General features: G+C 41.0%; 1 protein-coding gene and 1 pseudogene across 4 annotated transcripts in view; both read left to right on the plus strand.

The window, feature by feature from the left end:
* GRIA1 (glutamate ionotropic receptor AMPA type subunit 1) overlaps nucleotides 1–12,888 on the plus strand; it is a 302,524-nt gene that overhangs the window by 118,325 nt on the left and 171,311 nt on the right. The window lies entirely within an intron of this gene.
* On the plus strand, nucleotides 9,297–11,564 carry LOC132517913 (adenosine deaminase-like protein; annotated as a pseudogene).

Here is a 12,888-nt window from a genome sequence, read left to right on the forward strand (position 1 = left end):
TATTTTCAAATATCTTGTCATAGATTTGTTCATAATATTGTCTATCTTTTTCATGTCTGTAGGATTTGTAATGATGTTACTTTCTATATTCCTGACATTGGTTGTTTTTGTGCTTGTTTGCTCTTGCATTTTCTCTAAGATTCTTTAGGGGCTTGTTTTGACTTTGTTCACCTTTTCTATTGTACGCTTCTTGTTTAATTAACTCCTACACTGTATTTTCTTCTTCTCGCTTATGTTCTTGAAATGGATGCTTAGCTCACTGATTTTTTTTTTACAGCTTTTCTTCTTTTCTAATGTATGTGTTTTAAAAGCCATACATTAGAGGGAGGTATGTTTCCCTCTAAAAGTATGTTTAACTATCGATACATCATTAATTTCTTGACTTCTTTCAGATTTACTAAATATTTTATTTTTACTCATCTTATTAATTTGGAAAGTTGACAACCCTTAACTATTCCTTTCACGGTTACACTAGAGATCACAACATTCATTCTTGACTCAGCAAATCTTATTGTATATTGCCACTTATACCATCTTCCTAGATAGTGCAAAGATCTTAGAACATTGTGGCTTTATTTTTTTCCAGCCAACATACATACCATGATTGTTGTATAATTTTTGAATTTTTAAACCTGACAAAATATGTGGGAAATACAGTGGGTACAGTGGAAAACCCTAACATACATATAAATGGAATGTCATATGGAGAAAGTAAGAGGATTCAGAAATAATGTCTGAAGAGTCAATTGCCAAGAGCTTTCTAAACCTGGTAAAAGGCATTAAGATACAAATTCAAGAAGTCCAATGTACCCAAAGCATGTTAAATAAAAGAAATCACACCTAGACACAACACAGTAACATTGCTGAAAACCAAAGACAAACTCTTAAAAGCATTCAGAGTGAGGAAAGGGTGAGAAACAGATTACTGAGAAATGATCAACAATAAGACTGACAGCTGACCCTTCACAAGAAACAAGTGAATTCTATCTTTAAAGAGCTAAAAGAACATAACTGCAAGTGCAGATTCTGTATCCAACAAAAACTCATTTTCAAGAGAGACTGTGAGATAAAGACATCTTCATACAAATTTTAAAACGTATTTGTCAACAAGAGACCCATGTTAATGGAAATACTAAAGGATATTATCCAGGGACTTCCCTGGTGGCACAGTGGTTAAGAATCCTCCTGCCAATGCAGGGGACACGGGTTCAAGCCCTGGTCTGGGAAGATCCCACATGCCACAGAACAACTAAGCCCGTGCGCCACAACTACTGAGCCCGCGTGCCACAACTACTGAAGCCCCCGCACCTAGAGCCTGTGCTCTGCAACGAGAAGCCCCCGCTCGCCACAACTAGAGAAAGCCGAGTCCAGCAACGAAGACCCCATGCAGCCAAAAATAAATAAAATTAAATCTTTTAAAAAAAAAGGATATTATTCACGAGAAGGAAAATTATTCTAGATGGAAACTCTGAGATGCAGAATGGAATAAAAAGGAAAAAAATAAATATATGGGTAAATATAAATAAATATGGACTGAATAAAACAGCAATAATAATAATTTTCCATCCTTTTCTCTTCCTATGCTTTAATCCTATTATTTTCCTTTTGATCTATCTTGAAGTTTACTAATTCTCTTTTAAGAAAAGAGATTCTTTTCTTGATGTAAAATTCTTGATGTCAGTTTTGTACTTTTAACATTTGGAATTTTCTCTTGATTATTTTGCATGATTTTCAGTAGTCTGCTGAAATTATCAATCTTGTATTTTACCCCCGGAAGGTAGTAAACATAGTTGATAATAAAACATATGTCTGATTGCTCTAATATCTTGAGCCCCTGTGAGTATCTCCCTATTTTCTCTTCTTTCCTGTTCATTTTTATCTATGTTGTTTTATCTTCTGGTGTAACTGGTTGTTTTTTACCGTTTGCTGGACATTGTATTGCAGAATTTTTTGTAGAAATAATTTGAGACATAGGGTTATGTTATCTTTTTCCCTAATGAGTATATGTTTGCCTTACTGATAGCAATCCACTTTCATTTTAATAAAATTTCAGAGATTGGGATGATTTGAATCTGAACTGCAGTCCCTACAAGCACCTATTTCCAGGTTCATTCTCCCTCCTATTGGGCAATTCTTCTGGGTTTCAAAAAGTGATCATTGTTTAACAGCCTCATTCCACTGCCACCACTTTTTGGTCCTGAACTCCAATCCCCACCTTCTTAATCCTGACTCCTCTGGAGTTTAGCTGCTTCCAGCGGAATTGGTGAATGTCTCCAGGGCAAACACATGGCTTACTCACTGACTTTCCTCCAGCCCCAGATCCTGGCTCTGCAGTTCTTCACTCTCTTGCTAGCTCTTTACATCTTCAAGCAGATTTTAAGTACTTTGTCCAGTTTTTCTGTTTGTCCTCATTGGTCCAAATTATATAGTTTCTCATTAACACAAGTGAAAGTCCTGTGCCTTCTCTTAAAAAATTCACAGACCTGTCCACAACAGGCTGACCCTAGGCAGTGGTTTCCCCCTTTAGATGAGGCATGCATTTTCCCAGTCACCACAGTGTCCAGCTGGTCACTTCTCATTTACATCAGTCCAGTCCTGTTGGCATTTGGGATTGAGACTCTTGCCTTAAATTCTTTCTAAAACAAAACAAAAGATAAACATTCCAATAGGCACTATTTGACCTTCCTGGGTTTATTTCTTCTAAATTCGGCTTTATATACTTGGTAAATAAAGGTGAGGTTTTTTATCATTTTGTTGGGAAAGAGCCTAAAGGTTTTACAGGGTTGTTGTCATTCTCCTCTCCATGTGCCTGTAAGATCTGGAATGTTTAATGGTCCCAGGCTTGCCCTGTGAGGATAGACTGCCAGACTGCCTTGTGCAGCAGAACATCTGCACTAAAAGCTGGTTTCTAGCCTCAGTCATGATGTGAGACCAGGACAGTGTTAAATGGAAGACTGAAGGCAGGATGACTTAGAAACAGATGGTGTATAGCTCCCACAGGGTGTGGAGTGCACTTCCAGAGTCAGTATAAGGAGTGTTAATGCTATTAGGGAGCCAAGTAGAGTGAAAACAAAACCACACAAAAAATGAGATAGAAGATTCAACTTTTTCTGTTCAGTAATCAGGAAATATATCTGCTCAAGGACTAGTGGCTTCAGAATAGACTTTGTCAAAGGGTCACTAAAATGGAATAATAGCTTACAAAGATTTCCAGATACCCTGGGAAATACAGAAGGGTGTGATCTTTTTAAAAAATAAACTCCCGGGCTTCCCTGGTGGCGCAGGGGTTGAGAGTCCGCCTGCCGATGCAGGGGACACGGGTTCGTGCCCCGGTCTGGGAAGATCCCACATGCCGCGGAGCGTCTGGGCCCGTGGGCCATGGCCGCTGGGCCTGCGCGTCCAGAGCCTGTGCTCCGCAGCGGGAGAGGCCACAACAGTGGGAGGCCCACGTACCGGGGCGGGGGGGGGGGATGAACTCTTGTCTTTTGCTCAGTCTAATTTGATGAAAAATTTCTGAGTACAGCTACTCTATGCAAAATAATCTCTACTTTCAGGAAGAAGGTACTTTCCCTAATTTTGGTTGAGAGTGTAGTTTCCAGAACCAGGCTGCCTGGATTCCAATCCCAGCTCTCCTGTATACTAACAATGTGACTTCAGTCATGTTATTTAATTTCTCTGTGTTGTACTTTTCCCATATATAAGATAGAAATAATAGTTATACTTATCTCGTAGGGTGAAGATTAAAATAATAATGCATGTAAAGTACCTAGAACAGTGACTGGTCTCAAAAACTGCTATTTATAATTAAATTTGTTTTATTATTTTAATTACTTAACAATATTTAACATGCTTATCTTTTCTCTCTCAGAGCCCTGGGTTTCTTACCTCTGTACTATACTCTTGCATTGAATGTTCTAAACAGGCTGTCTTCACAAGACTATTTCTTTCCTAGCTGGATGTGGGGATTACATTGGGGATTTCCAAATCTTGCTGCTCCTTTCAGAAAGCTCTTTGAAAACACAACTTCCTAGGATCCCATAGAGAGTCTGATTTAGTAGATCTGGCAAGGCCTGGGAAGCTGAATTTTTTAAAAAGCTCACTGGTGATTATGACAGGCAACCATTTTGGAACCCCTGGACTCTGGTGTACCAATTATTAAATATCTGGAGCCAACTGTTAAATATTCACGAATTTTGCAAACTGGTTGTTAAACTGTCAGCAGCTGTTGGCTGTGGTGGGAATATTTACATCATGAAAATTGGCAGATGCTGCTTTTTCTTTTTCTCTGGAGAGCTGGGTGACTATCACACTGCAGGTACAATCTTCTCAGCTCCTGGGATTTGGAGTGTCTCTGTCTGACCCTCTTGTTTGGGACCCAAAATCTTCACTGTTCTCTGAGGTTCTGTTGATTGAGGTTTGGATCTCCCATGGAATAGGCATTCCTGTGGCTGAAAGGGCTGTCAGCTAGATCCCTCTGCATCCATATGCAAACCCTCATTTCTTCAGTGTGAGACAGAAGCAGAAAAGCGCCCAGTAGCTGCTCTAGCTTACAGATGTGTGATGGCTGGCTCTCACAAAGATTTGAAATAAAATTTGAGGCAGCTTTTACAAAATCATGGCATTGCACATTAAAATCCAGATTCTCTGTAAAGTTTTGCTTAAAAAAAGAATAAAAAAGATCTGGACCTGCTCCTCATTTGATGAATTCTGGCTAAAGCTAAGTGACCACTGGCAGGGGGAAAAGCGTTCTCTCACCTGTCCATTTGTTCATTTATGCTTCCTGCCTGGCCCCTGAGCTTGGAACTCACCTTTGCTGGAAAAGGTGACAGTCCAGGACTTCGGAGATGTGAGCTTGTAGTCCTGATGCTGCTTTTAACTCACTATGTGGCTTTGGCTGACTCACTTTCCCTATAGGAGCCCTAGTTTCTCATTTGCAACCTGAGAGAATGCTCACCTTGTCTGCCTCCCAATGACGTTGGGTGGTCTGAAATGGGAGAGTATAAGCCCTTGACTGCCAGCAGCAGAAAAGTAAAGAATTATTACTAAATGTTGATTCCTGTTATCTACCATCCCCTTAGTGGGGATGAGTGATCCCAGAACAAGGTCTGATAGGAGTAAGTCTTTGAATGCATTGGAACACCGAGAATGGATGGGGAGAGAGGGCTCCATGGTGAGAAAAACAGAAATACCAGTGAACTTGCTGAATCTGCAGTCTCACTCAGGGAGATCTGGGAACACGAGAATTTAAAGATCCTATTATTAACCACCCCCACTTTACGGATAAGAAAATACGGGCTCAGAGGGAGTATGGGCTTGGCATCAGATCTGCGTATCAATCCCAGCAACATTCCTTAACCTCTCTGAGCCTCTGTTTCCTTGTGTGTAAATGGGAATGTAAGAATCTGTCTTAATAAAGTATTGTGAAGATTCAGTGAGATAATGTGTGTTCAGTACCTAAAACACATTGTAAATGCCCATTAAGTGGCAGCTGCCTTGATTAACCCGAATCAGGCATATGCTAATTGATGCACTGGCAAACCAGGAAGTAGTTAAGAGAATATGACACATTGCTAGTGGATATTTCCTTATCAGAGAAGAACTTTTCATCAACCAGAAGGGGCTCCTTTTACTTCCCATTGCACTGGGGTAACTTAAATCAGTATTTTTCCTAGCATTTGCCACAAGAGTCGAAAGATACCCAACCACACATGCCCAAATCAACAGCAAGTACTGAGAGCCAGAGGTGGTATTAGCTTGATAAAGCATTTGCAGAGTCGAACTGGTGTGCGTTTCCCCTTCAAAAATCCTTAAATGTCGACCCTACTCAGCTGGAAATGAAAAATCTGGGCCCAGAGAACACTTTTCGATTTTCACTGCTTTGCGTGCCTCTTTTCACCGCCACATCTAAACATCAAGGCAAGAAGTGTTCAAGCGCCTTTGGGCTCCTGAAGTCTGGAACAAATTAGAATTCTTGGAGTCAGTCCTTCTTTTGGACTAAACTCCTTTTTCTTTTCCATTTTACAATAAAACTTTCGGTTCCAGAGAGTCCTTTCTCAACCACTCCTTTTCTAACGCAGTTCTGTTTGACTTCCACTGTGCAGCTCCTGAAAGGAGCCACTGAACCATGACGCAGCCAGCATTTCAATTCCTGAGCACCAGCTTTCCAGCAGGAGCTGTTCCAGAAGCATCATTATATCCAGCAATCATGCATTTACCCAGAATGATTGACACAGCATTTCCCCCCCTCTCCAACTTTTCCAGCCCATTAGTCTTTATTTGTCTTCCATGGAAAGACTCCCCCGGTTTGCTTTCCTGCCAAATCAGTGAACGTACAAATACGTGCATAAGTCAAACACACCTACACACCCGTAGATGTAATATGTACTGAGTCTGTATCTGTATTGAATATTCAACAGTTCATTTCCAGACTTCATGTCTCCACTCAAGTTTTAGTCATTTGCTTCTTTCCTCCTTTCTTATCTCCCCTTCTTCCTCCTTCACGCCCCCCTTACTTCTTTATTTTCTTTCTACTTTTCCCAGAAACTGCCTCTATTTTTGGTAGTCACTATAGAATCTCCTATTCTTCAGTGTCAAAGAGGCTTAAGAAGCTTTTTAATGCAGTGCTCTCACTTTAGTTTTGAGAAATCTGTGTGCTAGAAAGGAAGCCATGTGCCATGATGGCTTTCCCTTGCCTTCAGGAAAACTTCCAAGCTCCACAGGCATCACCCAGCACTGCATGGCTTGGACCCTGCCCTCTGTGTCGGCGACATCTCCACCTCAGTCTCCACACTGTAACCACACATACCCTTCAGTCCCTGCCTCGGGGCCTTTACACATGCTTTTCTTTCTTCCTACACAAGCTTTCACACATAGGCACACACCTCTTCTTCACCACTTGACCTTCTATTTATTCTTTAAGTCTCAACTCAAATGGTACTCGTTAGACCACCTTCCTGGCACTCATCAAATTTGTAATTATGTATTTAGTTGTTTAATGTCTCTTCACCTATCAGAAAGCAAGATCTCTAGGGACACACACCATGTCCCTTCCACCCCACCCCACCCCCACTATTTCTTCACTGCCATATACAGTGCCTGGCATTTGATAGTTACAACAGATATTAACAAGAAAGTAACAATAGTGTCTAACATTTACTGAGAACTTGCAAGTTTCAGAGACACTGTTCTAAGATTTTTACATGTATTACCTCATTTAATACTTACAACTATCCTAGGAGGAGGGTATGAGTGGTCAAGTCACCCACCCACTATTACATGGCTAGAAAGTAGCAGAGCGAGTTTCTAACCCAGGCATTCTGACCCCAAAGCCTGAACGCTCAACCAGGCCATGCTGTCTCTATGAAGTGCTCCTTTAATATTCACTGAAGGAGTAAATGAAAAAGTTATCCAAATTGATAGCGGCAAAACTGAGGTTAAAACTTAAATTGCTTGATTGATAATCCACTCCTCTTTCTAATGGTACCTCTCGGGTACCAGCAGAATGCAGTAAAAACAAAGAGAAGCAAATTAACAAATTGGTCTGTTGCTGATAAGGACTATGAGAGGGACCCTGTGATGCAGATTGTGGAGTGAAGTGGAAATCATTGTTTTAGATTCAGGCAGGACCTAGTGGCAGGTGGAAAAATACTGAACCATTGAAGAGGACTTAAGATAAGGAATCAGGTTCTCCAGAAACATCAAGTGGATTTACAGTTATTATCACTAACAATTTAGGTAATTCTCATGCTTTGGATGATACTTTCCAAACTTGATTCTAAAGTATAAGCAACCATCAATTGTATAAAAGTGCTGGTCAGAATTCTAGGATGAAAGCTCCAGGAGGGTGCCTTGTTTGCGGCTGTATCCACAGCATGTGAAACTGTGCCTGGCACGTAGTAAGTACTCAATAAATATTTGTTTAACGAATTAATGGAAAATGCACATCAACAAATCCATCAGCAGGTACTAACTAAGTATCTGTCATCAAGTCTATGCAGCTCAAGGCGCAATGAAGAACACAAACAAAAATAAGTCAGATTCCTTTTCATGAAGAGGTCCTAGTCTAGTGGACCTGGTAACAACTACCACTATCAATGAAAGCCACCATCTTGGGGATTTGCTTTGTCTAGGTGCTGTGCTATGTCCCTTTATATATTATTAGGTCATTTTCATACTTGTAACATCCTTAAGGTGATGGCACTACTACTAGTCTCCATTTGCAGATGTAGCAACTGAGGTTTAGAGATGCTATGTCCTTGACCACAGTCACAAAGTCAGGAACTGGTGGAGCCAGGACTGAGACTCAGGTCTGTTTGACTCTGGTATCAACTATGCCAAATGTATTCATCCGATTATTTCAAGATCATCTATGGGTGAGAGGCATGTTGGTACAACAAGAGTTTGCAGTATTAGAGGGTGGGGGCAGGGACGGAGGGAGCACTGCAAGTAACACCACTCAGCCTCTCCAGGTCTACATGTGCTGCTGACCTGGGTCCGAAATACATTTCCATTCTTCACCTGCCACAAGCCTATTTGTTGTGTAAATCCCAGATTCGGTGACACTTCTTCCTGGAAGGCTTCTCAAACACTACACAGTTGGGTTAGTTATCCCCTTCTCCATGACCCCTCATCATAATACTTCTCACCCCACATTCTTATCATTTGTGTTTCCCACCTACTCGTCTTCAAGTTCTTCCAGGATAATATTTTATCCTTCCAGGTCCAGTACAGTGCCTGACGTACAGTGTGTCATTTCATAAATATTTATGGAATAAATTAATTTTAGGTAGAAAGTGCCGTACATGGATCCAACTAATATACAGCAGAATTCAAAGGAAGTAGTACATTTGGGGGCATTAACTGAAGCTCCAAGACGAAGAACTGCTGAAAAGTTGGGTAAGATGCTTACTCAGTGCTACACTGCGCATGTGTGGATGTAACGGCCTCAGGGGATGAGCAGTGTACCACGTGATCCCGGAAATGTCAACATGGCGGAGGGGTCCTACATGTACCTGCTCGCAGACAGGGAACTCTTGCTGAGGGTGCGACTGTCACTGGTGCTCAGTACTGCCCCTGCCCTATGCTCAGGGCTGCAAGGGCCAAGACCAGGAGAGACTCAAGGCGGAAGTCTACCATGGTGGTGAAGCTGAGCCCAGAGCTGCATAAACACTTAGTCTTATCAAAATGAGCACAAGCAATCCGAAGGATTCAAGACCACAAAACCTACTGACTGAAATACACTGTATTGTGTATACCAAGAATGGAAGTGTTTGAAGAGAGACCCATTCTGCTAAATTATGATGGAATCAGAAGAAGAACAACGGCACTAGAAGACAACCTTTTACTTGGAATGACCTAAAATGTAACTTCATGTCCACTTGAATGGATCCATTAGTTCCAAAGCCGTGAAGAAATTAAGAGCCAAGAAGCCAGGTCTTAAAACCCATGATGAGATGACTATGATTAACAAGAGAAAGAAAAGAACTTTCGAAGAATGCTTCCAGATGTTTCAAATTATTCATCAGTTTACTACTAGCCCTGAAGATATTTTCATGGCTACAAAAGATGTTATTAAAGAATTCACAGATGATGGTGTCAAGTGCCTGAAACTAAGGAGCATACCCAGAAGAGAAAATGCTATAAGGAATGACTAAAAAGACTTATGTGGAATCTGTACTTGAGAGTATAAAACAGTCTGAAAAAGAAAATGCAGACACTGACGTTAGGTATTTGATAGCAATCAACAGAAGAGGTGGCCCTTCAGTAGCTAAGGAGACTGTTAAACTTGCTGAAGAGTTCTTCCTTTCTACTGAGGATGCAGTTCTTGGACTAGACCTTGGTGGAGACCCTACCATAGGACAAGACTTCTTAGAACCTCTTTTAGAAGCTGAGAAAGCAAATCTGAAGTTGCCATTACATCTTATAGAGATTCCAGAGCAAAAAAAATTAAATAAATAAAATTAAATAAAATAAAGAAACCTAAGTACCCCTGGATCTGCATCCTGATAGAATCGGGCATGAGACATTTCTCAGATCCCCTGAGGGAGGATCCCTGGAGCTGGTGGACTTTGTGAGACACCATCAGATACCACTGGGTAAGGCTGCAGACAACCCTCTGTTCCTTCTTCCCCCACCCCCAAGGTTAAAATCCATATGGAGAAAAGTACTGTTCTAAAAATATATATATCATTTAGAAAAAAATGTTCTAAAGTTGGATTGGGGGGCAACGTGGTCATTAAGACTCCTGTCTGGACGTTTGGACTATGTGAACCCAGGAAAGTTATTCTCTCTGAGCCCCAATTTTCTCAGCTATACCACTGAGATGACAAAAATTAGACTGTTGGGAAATCAAAATGAAGTAGTACATTAGGAACTCAGCTGAGTGCTCTGTTCTTTGTAAGTATTCAAATGTTTGTCAGAGCCACTGCTGCTGCTACTGCTGCTACTTGTCTTCCAGTATTATTATTAGGCAAAGTTGGGAGAGTAAGGCATTCTATGCAGAAGTGCACTTCTGAGGAGAAGTACAGAGATATGGAGAAACATCCTGCCCTAGGGTATAAAGACAATTCATGGCATTGGCAAAAAAGGCTATAGATATTTCATGCTAAGAGAGAGTTTCCTCTGAACCAAGGTATAGAATGCTCAGAAAATGAGAGAGCTGGTGAAACCATGCTCCATTCCTGTTTTTAAGAGCTAAATGTCAAAATGAAGAGTCCAGTGTATGTGCCTGAATCCAATGTGTGTGTCTTTTCCACTAAACATATAGGCGAAGCTCTGTACGGTGGCTGCCATTTTGTTCCCAGGAAATGATTCCCTGGGAATGTGGGCTGCTGTCTCTTATTCTTTCTGGAGAAGAGTGGTGTGTCATTAGACATCTTTTTGTCTAGAAGTATGATACCCGTTTGGGCTCTATGTCTAGCCATCTAGTCTTTTCCTAAGGTTGCCCAAGTAGAAATGTGAAAAGATGTGATTTGGTCCTTGTGACTGGGATTAGGGAGAGCAGGTGTGCTGGTATAGGTGATCCCTTAATTGGTCTCTTGCCACTGATCTTCATTGAAATACCCACTTTCAGTCCGTAAGACCTTATAGAAGTAGCCAACTAAAGTATACTCCAGAGTAGTTCATTCATCTCATCTCATACTACAGTAGGTCTCCATGGCCCATTAAAACTGCTTATCCTTCTCTTTACATCTATTATTTGAGTTTACTCTCCCTCCTGTCTTCTTCCCCTTAAGTCCTTGTGATGCTCCTACCACCCTAAATGGCTGGCAGCACTACCTACCTACCGCTCTCTTCCCCCCACCCCAAAAACCCTCACATGCACCCCATGTTTTTGGCCACTGTGATTTTTTTTTCAAACTGATCCTTCAACTTAAATGCCCACATCCTATTATGATTATCAAAAGAGTCTGGGCTTATGTGCAGGTTGGATGTAGTAATAACTGGGGGATAACATAGGATTATTTGATTTCTTGTGTACTGGTTTTTTCCCCAGAGACGACCTGTTTGGTTTGAAATTTGCCTTAATTGTGTCACTTCGGCAAGAGCAGAAGGGGATGGACTAGAAATCTCTGCGAGGCTAGGATGCAGGGTTTGCTAGATGGAATCAAGAGTACAAACTTTCTAGTTAAGCATATTATAACCTGTGGGGGTAGTCTGCATTTTAACCTATGTATGTCCTCATTTAACCAGCTTTCAGACTTTAAGCAACCTGGAAATTTTGGAAAACTTCTGGTATACAAATGCAGATGAAGGAATTACCATTATTCTTACACCCTGCAGGGAAATGCATGTTGATTGTAAAACTGTATAAATGTCAGGTGAGTGATTTAACAGGCTTGGTTATTGAGCTTGTTAACAACAGATGTCAGATAAGAAAAACAGCAGGTGAGGGTAGATTGGAGGAGCAGGCACTGGCTGCTGACAGAGGGAGGAGTGACTGCTGACACGAGGGGAAGGTCCAGTAGAGACTACAGTCTCACCAAGTATGAAGCTGTCTGGGAACCAAAACAAACCAAAACAAATAAAACACCCTACGACCTTAGGAGACCTTACAGGAGTTATCATATACACCAGTGGTCACAATTATTAATCAACAACCAGTTACCATATGTCTACTATGTACCGGGTTCCATTCCAGGAAATTCAGAATACAAAAAATTATAAAAAATAGAACCTTGCTCTGAAAATATTTACCATCTGCAACACTACCACATTGGCCAAGCTGAAGCTGTGTATATTAAGCTCTTTTTACAAATGTTGGAACATGCATAGAACCTATTAGGACGTTTTTCTCTTGAAAATACGTAAAATTATTTAGCTACTTACAAGATAAATTTGTTTACTGCTTTCTCAAAGATGCCATTTCCTGACAATGCTAACAATGGAGGAATTTCAGAATAATGACCTCATAAAGTTCACGCAGCTGTCTCTCTGTGCAGACTTAGATAACACACAGCCATGACCTCACTCAGGCCAGGGGCAGGTTTTAATAGCTTGGTAGGACTATGGTCAGAAATCCAGTTTGGTATAAACTGTTTTCTCTCTTTTTAACTTATTTAATGAAAGGAAATATCTCATTAAAGATGCATATTTTCCCCAAGATTCCATGGGGATGGGGCCGTGGTACCTATAGGTCATTAGACAAAATGAGAATGGAGTCTTGAGATAGATCAGGAACCCCCAAACTCATCCTTGTACTTCAGTCATTGGAATGCTTTGGTTATCGTATTCCATCATGCCAGTCATTTAGCGCTGAGGAGTCTTCTAAATAGTGATTTAGGGCATTTTCCCTGGGGAAAGAGCTCCTCTATAAAGGAACTTCAAGAAGTCCAAGAAGGTGGGCTCTGTGTCTGCTGAGAGACAGGAGAGGTAATCAGGCAGTGGCGT

This window comes from Lagenorhynchus albirostris, chromosome 3 (assembly GCF_949774975.1).
Source record: "Lagenorhynchus albirostris chromosome 3, mLagAlb1.1, whole genome shotgun sequence".
Classification (NCBI taxonomy): Eukaryota; Metazoa; Chordata; class Mammalia; order Artiodactyla; family Delphinidae; genus Lagenorhynchus; species Lagenorhynchus albirostris.